This window comes from Podarcis gaigeae (assembly GCF_964106915.1).
Source record: "Podarcis gaigeae genome assembly, chromosome: 1".
Classification (NCBI taxonomy): Eukaryota; Metazoa; Chordata; class Lepidosauria; order Squamata; family Lacertidae; genus Podarcis; species Podarcis gaigeae.
In genome coordinates this window covers 58,751,496-58,766,306 of record NC_139678.1, presented here as the reverse complement: position 1 = coordinate 58,766,306, position 14,811 = coordinate 58,751,496, and positions in this window count along the sequence as shown.

The window sequence follows — 14,811 nt, the reverse complement described above, 5'->3', positions numbered from 1 at the left end:
ATCTCCAGGTAGGACTGGGAGAGCACCTTGAATGGGACCCTGGAGAGCCGCTGCCAGTCAGTGTAAACAATAGTGAGTTACCGTAGGTCGCCCAGTGGTGTGACACTGTATAAAGGAGCTCCTCCTGTTCCTATGAAAGGAACAATCCAGTGTCTGCAAAAAAAAGGGTGGGGGGGGAAGGTTTTGCTATTCATCTACATTGAGAATATGCTCAGTGGCAAACCCTGTGAAATGTTTAAAGAAGCCCAGCCTGGGAGCCAATGCCTGGTCACTGATGCCCTGCCAATTCACTTTCCTTCTCCCTTTGTGCCAAATTTGCACAACTGCTCAGAGGGAGAGTGCAAGACAGGCAAAGGAAGAGGCTTGGTCCCATGATCTGCTTGCATGCTCAGAGAGGGAAGGTGAACAAATAGTGACAGCAAGGAGCTGCTGCAGAGGTGCAAACCTTTGCAGCTGCCCTACCTTTGATACCTCTCAGCCTCGTTTTTTGAAAAGTGTTTTCAGAAGCAGAAAACAAAGGTATATTGTACACTGACACAATTCAGGCAACAAACTAGCTGAATAAAGAGGGGATACGCTAAGGCTCCTTTTGCTACCTGCCTTGCATTTTCCCCTGTTTCAGAATACTGTGGCATATTGTGTTAACTTTTCATCTATACCCTTCAAATGGATAGACATAAATGCCACCTTACACATTATTTCTTTATTGTCCTGCAAAAGTTACATCACTATCCTTTACTAGAATGTATGTGTATGCTCCATGTTGCTTCCAAAACGATTGTTTTGAAATAGGGTCAGCATTTTGTGCAATGTCCAACACACGCATCCCTTAAAAACTGTCTCTTTCACTTGCCAGTTGTGACTTAGTCCTCAGGCATTACTGCCTGTGCCATCTTTGCAGCAGGTTTGGATGGTGGAGTCTCCTGCCAGAAGGTGAGGAAAGGGACCTCTCTGATGGCCTTTTGGAAGGAGCTCCTCCATCGGGCTTTCAGCTGACAATATTGTTCTTGATATTGTTTTCTGCCGCTGTTTTGATGCTGCTGTTGATGTTATGCTAAATGTTGTAGTGCATTTTTGTTTTTAAAATTGTGTTTTTATTATGTTGTCTCCTGCTCTGAACAATTTGGCAAAGTAGGATTCCAATTTTTTAATGATTATTATTTATGGCATCTATATTCCACCTTTTCCTCGGCAGTTTGAGTCCATGCGATGGTGGTGAGCTCAAATTACTCTGTCCCAGCTCCTGCCAACCTAGCAGTTTGAAAAGGTATGGACTACGTCAGGCATGTCCAATAGGTAGATCGTGATTTACCAGTAGATCACTGGACGTCTGTGGTAGATCACTGGTAGATCACTGGCTCTCTGCAAAGAAGCTGAACAACTGTGGCTCCCCTAAAAAAAGCTCAACATTTTACCTCCTCCCTGAAAAACTCAACAATTTTGACCTGAACCCCCCAAAAAGGGAGTAGATGACTGCCAGTTTTTAACTCTGTGAGTAGATTGCAGTCTCTTGGGAGTTGGCCACCCCTGGAATATATGTGATGCACTGTGCTTGTATGAATTACTGGTAATAAACAATCACCTAGAAGAAATACACATTTTGTATATTAACTGAGGAATGATCATCACATGAGTTGCTTGAACATATCTAGTCATTACTGTTCATATATGAGGAGAACTTGACCACTCTTTTGCAGATGTGACTTCAAAAGTGGACTGCAATGAACTCTGCATGGGACTTCTCTTGCACTTGGTCTGGAAACTGCTGTTAGTGCAGAATGTTGTTCACTGTACTGCCTTCTAAAAACTTCTTCATACAGTGGGACCTTGGGTTACATATGCTTCAGGTTACAGACGCTTCAGGTTACAGACTCCGCTAACCCAGAAATATTACCTCGGGTTAAGAACTTTGCTTCAGGATGAGAACAGAAATCGTGCAGCAGCAGCAGGAGGCCCCATTAGCTGAAGTGGTGCTTCAGGTTAAGAACAGTTTCAGGTTAAGAACGGACCTCCGGAACGAATTAAGTTCTTAACCCAAGGTACCACTGTATATGAGCCTGGTTTAAATTTACTGGGGCATAGAGGCCATGCCACTGCTGCCAATCATACACATACCGGTAATTAATTCCAACAATGACAACAGTCTATATGGAGGAGCTTGAGAAATGGAAAATGCCCAACTGTATTTCTTTTACAGTAGTGCAAATATGATACCTCTGCTGCATATCAGTATTTGTTTTGTTACAGAGAATGACAAACAGCTTCTTTCTATTTTAAGGGGAAATGATTTGTTTAGCATGGTTTCTGACCACGATGCATTTAAACCAGGGATGGGCAACCCAGATCCCGTTCGACTCACATCATTACCTGTCCATTGACCAGGCTGGCCAAGTTTAATGTTGGAGTCCACAATGTATGGAGGCCCAATAAAACAAGAAACAAGATAATGGGCCAAAGCTCTGGAGCACTCGGTGGCATACATTCAAGATTTGCCTGTATGGGGATTTCACATTAGCGTCACCTGTGTGGATTAACTACACAGAAGTCCCACTGCAGCTGCCTAAGGCTGCAATCTTATACTCACTTACCTGGGAGTGAAGTCACTGGAGCTTATTTCAGAATAGGCACGTCTTGGATTGCTCTGTAAAAGCAGCTAAGCTTAGGCTAACCACTCTTTTCACTGCTGCCTGGCAATATGAGGGAATGGAGAGACAACTCTGCTGGGTTGGAGACTAAATATGACTGAATTCCCGTGAGGACATCCCACATACTTTGATCCATTGAATGTATGAAGGGGAAAAAATATACCTGCTCCCTTTCCACACAGCTCCAAATGCGCCAATGCCCTCGTTGTGGTCCTAAATCTAATTTAAACAGGAAGATCTTAGCATTCATGAGCTCATATAAATGAAGGAATGTAACCATGATGCAATTCCTTTGTGTCCATGTCCTTTACGTTGTTAAACTATCTTTGAAATGGTAAGAAAGCTTCATAACTTGTCATCTGGTGGAGCTAGGGATATCCTGTTGGGAAGCATTGCTGCAGAAGCCCAGGGAGATATCATTACCAAGAAGGAATCCCTTGGGATTCAGTTACCATGCAGGAATTCTGTAAGACAGTATTATTAAGCAGGAATCTGTCGTGTCCAGTATACCACAAGGCAGTAATATAAGATTTTTAGAATGAAATCCTAGGGTATCTTGTTTTATAAGACCTGGCACAGAAGGAACAAAGAAAAAAAAAGCAATGGAAGAAGGCAGATGCTCACTTAAATTATGGAGATGGAAGGAATTCCAAATACTTAACATCCATTTCTGGCACAAAAGGAGGGGAAAAATATTTATTCAAGATCCTTATGTGCTATTTTGTTGAAAGTGAGGTGATGAAAGATAACTAATCTGTGGTCATAATATTTTCCTGGAGTTGTTGTTTCTTTTCGGGGGGGGGCTAGTGAGACATAAAATTGATCTGTAATAATTTTAAAATTTTAAAACAATAGGCAGAATTCCATTGCTCACCAGACCCTCCTCACTCCACACCCATGCATGTTGTTCCATGGGAAGGGAATTCTTGGTGCTGAAACCATCCCCATAGCATCAGCCCACAGCCCTCCTTCAAGTAGAGAGCAGCAGTTGCTGGCTAGCTGTGCCAGGTGGACCAACTGGATCAGCCCCAAAGGATTTTATATTGATATCATCTTAATGGGGCAAAAATATGCTGAAATTGGCTATTGTACAGAAAGAAAAAAGAAAAGAAAGCATAACAAAAATAGAGTAGGATAAATATATTTATGCACAGACGTCTCCAACTATAAATGATTTGTCATACGTATAACCTAAAGTACTAAAATAGGAAGAACTACAATAAAAACTGAATGCAAAAATGCTTTTAGAAATGGATGTTGTCATATAAGGAATGCAATTCATACAACATATAATGATAATTTATTTGTATATATTTATACTGAAAACTCAGTAGCAGGTTGGTCATGTCACCTATTTGTATATTTATTTAATTGAATTTGTCTGCTGCTTAATCATAAAAACCTCTAGGTTTTACACAAAATAAAATATATTTTGAAATTATCAGTTAAAGTCAGTAAAGAACAATATAACTTTAAAGTCAACCATTTAAAATTAGATGTTAGAAAATTACCGTACATGTTAAAATACATGCCAACTTTTGGTATCTGGATAGGTTTGCCTATACAGTGGTACCTCAGGTTAAGAACTTAATTTGTTCTGGAGGCACGTTCTTAACCTGAAACTGTTCTTAACCTGAGACACCACTTTAGCTAATGGGACTTCCCGCTGCCGCTGCCTCCCGATTTCTGTTCTCATCCTGAAGCAAAGTTCTTAACCCGAGGTACTATTTCTGAGTTAGCGGAGTCTGTAACCTGAAGTGTCTGTAACCTGAAGCATCTATAACTCGAGGTACCACTTTATTGCAGGCATGGGACTCCTAATTTGGTCCACAAGGCCATTTCATGCCCACCTGTCACTCACCTGAAGTCTTATGATGTCAGGTGTGGGAGAGGTGAAGCTGCAGCTACAAAGGAACCATCAGGAGCTTTCAAGGGCAATCCTAGTTGTTCCCTAGCAAGTGGGGCTTCCATTCAATACCATACAAATTTGACCCCAAATGCAAGCCCAGGAGTTGTATCCACCTGATGCCTTGTGATGTCAGGTGATTGACTGGTGGGCAGCAGCTTCCCTCCTTTCAGATGTGGCCCCAGTTCTCTGTGACCTGCTGTCCAAATGGGATTCCACACTCCTAAGCTAAATGGCTAAGAGCCCAGTCCTGCACTTGAGTTCTGCCAGCTGAGAGGCTATAGTTTAGAAACCCCACTAAGCTTGTGAAACCCGAGAGATGCCGCCAGGGTGAAAGACACACTGGCATACCTGTCTGGATAAGCAGGGAGCACACTTGCACTCTATCCAGTACTGCCGCTAACCACATCCACATCCCATCAATGATGCAACTTTACACCACCCTCAGACCTGATGCAATGCATTTCCTTCTAGACAACTAACGGTGGAAATAATCCCTAACAACAACAACAACAACCCTTGACAATCAACCACAGAGTTACAGATTTTTTAAAATTGCAATAACTATTCATTTATCTGCATTTTTTTTTTTTGCCTGTGATTTCCCTTAAGTATGTTTTTGGGGGTTGCAATCCATTTCCTCCCCACTGGCTTCAATGAGAAGAGCAAGGGGAGGGGGCACAGAATTGACAATTGCCCCACCCACCTTGCCATGACAGAGAATTGGATGGGGTGTCATAACATCCAATCACTCCACCATTAGTATAAGAGCCATACACAGGGAGGTTTTGGTTGTTTCCTCAGAGGAGACCCATTGAAATCAATGCACCTAAGTTAGGCATGTCCATTCGTTTCAGTGGGTGTACTCTGAATATGACAAACACTGGATGCTTTAGCTGAGATTCCTGCATTGCAAGGGCTTTGCCACATGACCCTCGGGGTCCCTTCCACCCCCACAGCTCTATGATTCTAACCCTATAACTCATATTATAAATAGTTGGGGGTTGTTAACGGAGAGAAGTTACTCTATGCTAAGCAGCAGTTGCAGTGAGAGCAAAGGAATGGACCTTTTGGATCCTCAGGGTACAAAGTAGGAGGTGAAAATAAGTAAGAAAAAAAAGTATATTAAATATTAAGTATATTAAATAAGTGGGAGGGAATTAAGAATGTCACTCCATGCTTCCCTTGCTCACAGCTTTCAAAATGTTTTTGATGCACATCCTCAAGACTGAAGATGTTGTGCACAAAGAAAGAAAAACCGAGGAGGGAAAAAAACTGCACACCCTTGAAGTGTGAGAAAGGGAGAGAGAGAGAGAGATCTTAAATGTGTGCAAAGTTTCAGGCTTACAGCTGTGGTCAAAAGAGAGTGTTGCTTACACCAAGACTTCCGAGAGCCCCTTAAGGAGCCCTCATAACTGTCTTGTGAGTCACCACCCCAAAATACTGGGAATACTATTGGCTCCGTGAGGTTAGCAATGCAGGGTTGGAAACAATCTAGAGAACTTCAGGTCAGAGGGGAGTAATGGCAGATTGCTGGGCGGGAGGGGGGTGGGAAGGGTGTCATCCTCCGGCTCGAAGACACTCTGTGGTTGCTGGCTGGTACTGCAGGAGCAAAAGGGTTTGTTTTGCAAGCCGAAAATGCTGGCATGCCAACAGTTTCTTCACAGGTATGCATTGACAGGGAGTGCAAGGAAAGGATGGATGCCTCATGGCCACTGTGCTGCAGAGATTTGTTTAAGCAGCTAAGGCTGGTAGTGCTGCAGAGCACCCATGCAGGAGCCTGAGAGTCCGTTCCTGGCATCTCCAGTTAAAAGGCTCGAGTAGCATGTGATGTGAAATGCCTGTGGCCCTGGAGAATGGCTGCCAATCAGCAGAAGCCATACTAAGCAAGGTGGACCAACGGCCCAATCGAGTACATGGGAGCTTCTTAGTTGTGCTTAGTAAACACTGAAACGGCAAAGCATGGATGCAGCAGGATGCTAACTTGAATATAATAAAATCAATCACATGACACAGTGTGCACACCCCATTTGAATGCAAATGCACATCAACTTTGCGGGGGCAGAAGCCCCCACGGTCCCTAGAAGCTGGCTCCTATGGCAAGAGAGTAAAGCATTTATGTAAGGGGCAGCTCATATAGCTAGTCCCCTTGTGACCAAGGACTTTTACCCGCCATCCCAGAATGAGTGGTGAATGGGTGAACTGAATCATTGGTCATGGGCAGGCTGATATTCAGATGATCCATTTATGGTGTGCTCTGAACTTGTTTGGACTTGGGGGGGGGGGAGCAAATTCTTAGACTACACCACATGATCCGAAATGACATTGGTTTGATTTCACAATATCACCTGCCTTTGTGTGAAAACCAAGCAAAATAAATAAATCCAAAAGTGCAAGAGGACAAAATGTAAATATTAAAAGCAGCAAGTCAGTAACTATTAAATAGCTGCAGTTAAAATGTTAGCAAAGGAAAAAAATGCAATGGGTAGCATGCAAGGTGTAAAACAGCAGACTATATGGAAAAAGCCAATTAGATTTTTTGTTTTAAGTATTTGCCAGTCATAGAGAGAGGCAAAGAGGAGCCCAGTGGAGATCATCTAGGAGGAAATTCTACAAAGTCGGTGCCTCCACTTAAGTTGCTATAGGATTATAGGATGCTGTATCCAGACAGCTATAGACAAAAATTGTGCTGATCCCACCCCTTCTCCTCCTGACTGCAGAGTTTTATACCACCAGTGTTCTTTTTTCTGCCTTTGAACCTTACAGATGTATCTGTGCATTTAATGTTCCAAATACCCTAAAGTGAACAGAGGATGTGAATTCATGATTCTGAGCAATTATTAGGGAATCCACAGGAACCATCCACCTTTATGGATGGACACAGAATTTGCAGAATTTCATCTAAATGGGAAAATTGCCTTGCATGTCAACTCTGAGTGTGATGACGATGATAATTTTATTAATTATATGCTGCCCATCTGACTGGGTTGCCCCTGCTACTCTGGGCAGCTTACATCAAAATATAAAAACACAGTAACAGATCAAACCTTAAAAACTTTCCCATACAGGGCTGCCTTCAGATGACTTCTAAAAGTCAGATAGTTGTATATTTCCTTGACATCTGACAGGAGGGTGTTCCATAGGGTAGGCACCACTACCCGGAAGGCCCTCTGCCTGGTTCCCTGTAATCTCACTTCTTGCAATGAGTGAACCACCATAAGGCCTTTGGAGCTGGACCTCAGTGTCCGGGCTGAACGACGGGGGTGGGTGGAGATGCTCCTGTTACAAGAGTTAGCCATAGCATTGGTCCTTACCCTATCGATAGCTACCAAAGCCCCACAGACAACTCTCGTGTACCATAAAGCTGTTCCAACATACTCCCCTACTGGTCTTCCTTGTTTCACTTACCACACAGGCTTGCCAGCTTATGAAGGAACAATCAGCCTACTTAACAAACCCAACCCCCAGCTAAATCAATTACCTGCTCACACCCACACCCCCAGTTCTCAGGTGCAGAGTAGATGGGGAGTAAAAAAATAGGAGACCAATGTAAGCATGCCAGCTAATCCTGTACTGATATCTCAGCAAGGGAGGACTGGGTGTCACTAGAGGAGAAAGCAGGGAGCCAACATAAATACCCTGGTTGAGCTCCACCCCCATGCTGTCATGCAGCACTTCTCTGCCCTCAGTTCTGTCCCTGCCCACAAAGAGATATCCTCCTGTACCTCTCCAAGGTTGGGCAAAGGATGGATAATGTGACAACTGCAGTAGCAAGTTTGGATCTTAGAACTTTAGGGATGTTTCTTCAGACCCTACTGAATGCTCTTAGATGCCTGGAGCCTATCCACTGTAAAAATAGGGAGAATCCATAAAAACAGTCTCATGCTACAGATATAACAATTCTCCTCTTACAAGTCAGACAACTAGTTAATTTCCTTAATTAGAAGTCTGCATGTAGTAGTAGTGACACAGAACATGGACTCCTGATCAAATACCAGGGCCATAAATCAATAGGGAGCCTTTGCTTACTGCTCATGAAATGCTCCAGTTGTGCACTCCTAAGGATTATGGTGTCAACGAAACTCTTGATTTGGATCACAGCCTCGCCTTCACTCAGGGGCCATATATTAGTCTTGAAGAGCAGGCAGTGTTTCATTGCTCAAAGCCAAGAAAACCGCTGAGCTGAAAATAAAGTTGTGATGTCAACGGAGGGGGAGGGAAGCATTGAGAAATACATCACAAATGTCAACAAGGTACAGCATGAGGTCGAAGGTACTCTAGAGATATGAAAACAGACCTGGGAGCTAATGTGAATGGAGTATGGATAGAAAATAAAGCACTAAAGAAATTAATGTAATTACTCTTGGCGATATCGTGATACATTGGGTAGAGAAAGTTGGTGGAAGGGTAAAAGTGGCCAGCAGAGATACTTACACATTTATAGCGCACTATATTTGGATCTGGCTTGTAGATCTATAAATTCCAGCCTTCAGTCATATAAGTTACTTCCTTTGTCAAGCAGTCTCAAGGAGATGATCTTATAGCAAAGACATGAATCGCAGTACAGCTCAGTTATGTGCACTTACGTATTATCAATTTCACTGAGACTGAAGTGGACATAACTATTTTGGCCTTAATCAGCCAAGCAAATGGTCTGGCAGGGCCATCATTAATGACACAATCACACTGATAACAACACAGCAACTTCCTGCTTCTTGGGAACTCTATGCAGAAAGAAGATTGGCATTTACTACTGCCGATCAAATGGCAGATCATGTAAAGTGAAACATCAGATGCAATATCTCAGATCTGGGTGTCAGAGGCGAAGATACTTATAAATAGGCTTGATTTCAGTACAGGTTTTGCTTGGGTATTGATCTTGGGAAATAAAGTTTGAGACACAAAAATGGTGCATTGGATGTGATACAAATATTCCAATAATAGACTATGTGCAAAACAATACATTCATACCAATGTTAATAGACACCAATCTTATACATGGCAATAGTGCATCTATTTAGTCTATTCTAAACCAGTCCTTGAATTATGAGGAAAATGGAGGAGCCTCTTAATGAAATCCATGAGCACAACCACCAACTTCCTCCAATTTTACAGCAGTCATTGCCCTCCCCCCCATAGCTAAAATAGTAACTAAGGGGGTGAGCATGAAGGGGGCAGAACCAGGTCCACATCAGGTCATGTCAATATGGACATGAATGCATTTATTAATAGTTGAAACGACTGGTGGGTTTATGGGTATGCACAGAATTGGGGCCCCATGTATCTGAGGGCCCCCCAAGATACTAGTATTCTTCAGGGGCAGGCTTTGGTAATCTTTGGTAGAATGGCACCCTGAGCAAGACCAAAATTTAGCACCCCCATTGGATCTACTCAATTATGGATCTTCTTGATTTCCCCTGTGTGGGGGAACCACCTGCACTGCCCTCAATCTTATGCTGTATATGTTGTTAACTGAGAGGATACCTTTGAAACATGACTACAGTGAATTACTGTTGTTGAATTCTGGTATGTTAGTTTGTCACACTGTTTCCACTCTTCATTTTTCCTACTCCCTGATTAAAACAAGTGAAGGCTGGTCTACTGGGGCAACCAGGGCTTAGCCCTATCAAGCGAAAAATAAAATAGAATACCCCAAATCTCAAAGCCACACACTTTCCTGTTTTACAAATCCTTCCACAATCCATTAGAATTTAGAGAGGCTCAGTGCAATATTTCTGTCAATCTCCCATTCTCTGGATAATCAGCACTCTGCACCACTCAGCCAATCTCATTCTAAAAGCATTGCTATAACCAGGAGCTCCCACCAATCTGTCTCCAGGCACAAAAGCAATGTGATCGTAATTTGGATCTATTCTGGGTAGGATTAGCATTGGCTGCAACCCAATGAGTTTATATTTCATACTGAAGTGTCAGGGAACTGCCATCAGTGCCGGAGGGAGAGAGCAAAAGCCAGAGGGATTCCAGTGAGCGTCCAGGGATCGGGAGAAGGGGGGCAGATGGGGGAAGCGGTGAGGCAGTCCCATGACTGCTTGCCTGGGACCAGCGGGGAGAGTAGGGGTCCTCCACTGCCCATGCCCTCCTTGCGCAGAAGGCTTTCACGCAGAGAGAGTAGGAGGAGACTAGGCGTCAAAGAGCTTCTTTGCTGGAAGAAGTTTAAGAAACGCCCACTGACGGATTCTGCCAGCGACTGAGTCAGCCACGGGTGAGTGGCTGTCTGGACAGAAAAGGTTCACTTAGGCAACCCAGCCAGGTGTTTGCACCCAGCCGGGGAGATAAGCACCGGCTTACGCATGAGCAACCCCTAGAACCATCACATGAAGTTACTGCTGTGGGATCATCAGGACATCACCAGCACTCCATGCATCAGCACTGGTGACCACACACTTGAGGTGGAAGACTATTTTGTCTACCTGGGTTCCACCATAACTGACAACCTTTCCATTGATGCCATTGGTAAAGTGAGTTACAGCAATGGCTCACCTCTCCAAAAGGGTATGAAAGAATGTGATGATAATGACCAATACCAAGATGAAGGTCTACCAGGCTTGTGTGTTGAGCACGTTGCTTTATGGAGGTGAGTCGTGGGCAACTTACAACCGTCAAGTATGACGCCTCAATGCCTTTCATATGTGCTGCATCAGCAAGATTTGGGACATCGCAAGATTTTGGGACAGAGCCTCAAACAAAAGATGTGCTCTCCCAAGTTCACATTCCCAGCATGCTTGCACTCCAGTCTCAGCGACGTCTACACTGGATTGGCCATTCCAGATGCAGCTACTACCCTTCCAACTGCATGTAAGCAACACACCTGTCAGGCCATTGTAATAGCAGACCCATGTCCAATGATGGCAAGTGTGCTCCTGCAAACAATAAGGTAAAGGTAAAGGTACCCCTGCCCGTACGGGCCAGTCTTGACAGACTCTGGGGTTGTGCGCCCATCTCACTCAAGAGGCCAGGGGCCAGCGCTGTCCGGAGACACTTCTGGGTCATGTGGCCAGCATGACATCGCTGCTCTGGCGAGCCAGAGCCGCACACGGAAACGCCATTTACCTTCCCGCTGGTAAGTGGTCCCTATTTATCTACTTGCACCCGGAGGTGCTTTCGAACTGCTAGGTTGGCAGGCGCTGGGACCGAGCAGCGGGAGCGCACCCCACCGCAGGGATTCGAACCGCGACCTTTCGATCGGCAAGTCCTAGGCGCTGAGGCTTTAACCCACAGTGCCACCTGCGTCCCAAACAATGCAGAGCACTAATAAATATTCCTTGCTGTTAAGGGATTTGGAACATCCATGGCAATCACCTGTTCATTGAAACAGAAATGGGGAACCTCCCCTGCTAGTTTACAATTCCCATCCTGGGACATTGGCCACAGTAGATGGGGCTGAGGCTGATGGAAGTTGTGGAGTCCAACAGGAGCCCTAGGTTTTCTTGCATCAAATCATTCCTCTGTCCATTGCCTGATTTACAGCTGATCTGCATAAACACCAGAATCATGTAATGCAGTTTCAGCAAACTATTCAGACTCTTGTGAAAGCTGCATGTTTGACTACTCCACTTACAAAAAATAAAATGCTGCACATCAAATTAGAAATTCATAGAGACGGTTTTTAGCATGATATATTTTTTCGACGGAAACAGAATCCAAATAGGTGATTATTTTCATGGAAAAAGAATCCAAATAGGTTATTCAAACATGAAGATGATTTCTGCAATAGGAATGCTGAATAGCCGCTTAACAGAAATCACTTGTACCATGTTCATAGCTGTCGTTGCTTTTCCAGCTGGAATGCAACTGAATTTTGACAGCGGGACCATGGAAGAGGGTCGCTGTTTAAACTGCCTCCATTCCATGCACAATACTGACTTATTTGTAAGATCAGCTTCTAGGGTGGAGAGGCTAATCGCTGTTGAATACAAAACATTGATGCAAGCTTGGCCTGGACCCTGGTTGGTCACGGCCTGTTTTTCCAAGAAAACTCATCCATAGGGGCCTTTACAATCAGAGCATACAATCCCACTACCACCATGCCTTGAGGGAGGTCTGTTCCAGTTTGTATGCCCTATAGATGTGCCCAGAGTTTCTTTTGAAAAGCAAGGCAACTCATTATTCTCTCACATGGCCCCTCCTTTGAAACAGTCTCAGCGTTTCTTTGAATTTATCCCACAGTGCATAATTACACATTCTGTGTTGCATAGTACAAGAGATTTAGCTGAGTTGTGAGCCTGAGTATTCTGTTCTTGTAATGGCATTAAATCTTTATTTGATTTGATTTTTTACTTATTTAATTTAAAATAACATGATGTCACGTTTAAAGGAAAATGCTCTCCAAAGCAACAACAAAAGCTCTTTTAATGACATTTATGGATGTTCATGTTTTAATGTTTCTTGGATTATTATCTGTAAGACCTTTTTTTTTTAGAAATAAAAGAAAATCATTCTGATGCATGTGTATGCTTATATACACATGGAGTTAACTTCTGAGTAGAAATGTACAGGATTGTGCTGTTATTTTTTTATAGTAGCATTTATTAACTACCTTTCTAAAACATTTTATGCAAGGAGGGTGGAGATAAACACAGAGGCAAGGAAGAAGACATAAACATATCTGTGCGCAAACTGCCCACACCAAAACATTTCAATCCATGGCATGCACCCCCCCATACCTCCTTCATCTATCTCACCAGTCAAGTCTCCCAACCAATTTTTAAAAATTCAGTTTTCACAGAAACTTACAGTGCAATCCTAACCACGCCTACTCATAAGTATGTCTGATATAATTCTGTGTGGCTTACTCCCAGACAGTGACATAGCATGGGTTGCCAGTGCCAACAACCTCCCCAAGTGGCAGATTTAGCACCCTGTGAGTGTAGAGCACGGTGGAGGGCGGGGCGGAGGATTGGTGAGGAGTAGGTATCTTTCTTAATTCCTGCAGAGGGCGCCTTCACAACCGGCCATCATCCAAATGTGCTTCACCGGGAGATTTTCTGTGTGAGGGGAAGGGCACGCTATTTATATTATTATTATTATTACTACTTTCTGTGTATGCCCTCAGCTTTTCAGAAGGCCTTTCTTTCTGCTCTGCCATTGAGGCATCTGAACTATTGCAAGCCTAAAACGGGATGAAGTTTTCTTTTGCAGTCTATATTTGGAGGTGGCTTGAGAATGCTAACCAGGAGGGGATGGTTACCATCAACTGTTCTTTAATTATAGCTTTGCTTGTTCACCTTCCCAAATCCTTCAGATCTTCCAAAAGGAAACAGGAGACATTTGAACTTGAGCTTTGCTGAAATCTTCAAAGGCCTATTTAAAATAGCTTTTCTTTCTTTCAAAGAGGGGAGGATGTCTTAAGCATCCAATACTTATTTCTATATAGAAAGGGTTTTACTAGTGGGAAATGAAAAGAAAAAAAGAAGAAAGGAAGAGGAAATGGATAGGTAGAATGGAAAGCATAAAATTGCATCCTTCTTAAAGCCAATTCAGTTCGTTATGGTCATATTTCTCTGGAACGACACATTACAGAGCTGCTTGTTTCTCAAGCCCAGCAGTCAAGAGAGTTCAGGTAGCTATGAGATCCTTAAATTTATCTCTGAAAATCAGTATAGCTTTGAGGCCCTGTGATTTCTCCATTTTCTGATATGATTGTGAAATCGGTTTGGCCTGCAAGACCTGTCTATTTTGTCAACCACCATGACAGCTCTGACCTTAGCCTTTGCATCCAACAACATGCAACGTTCCCTCATGTGGCATCAGGGTAAGGCTGAGGCTGTGGGTTGCCATATATTAATCCAGACATAGGGAGAAAGATCCCTAAACTCAGTTGCTGAAGCCAGGGTTTTCCAACAAAATCAGCGCCTGGAGTGCAGCCTACAGTACAGTATGCAGAAGAGAAGTTACAGCTGCTGAAATTCTACGCCACTAAGGTGCAGAATCCCCTGTCCCCTTGTACATGCACACTTACACATGAGCACATTTAAAGCACATGACTTCCCCCAAGGAATCCTGGGAACTGTAGTTTTACCCATTGCAAAGCTACCATTCCCAGCCCTTAACAACTACAGTTCCCAGGATTCTTTGAGTGAAGTCATGTGCTTTGAATGTACGTATGATGTATATGCAGCCTTCATCCTTGACCCTGACAAGATGGGAAACTTCTCCTTTCACCTTAAAGTTGAATCCTATCCACATAGCTTCAGGGAGCAGGACTGATGAGCGGAGAAGTCAATCCTGCTCAGTGCTGCT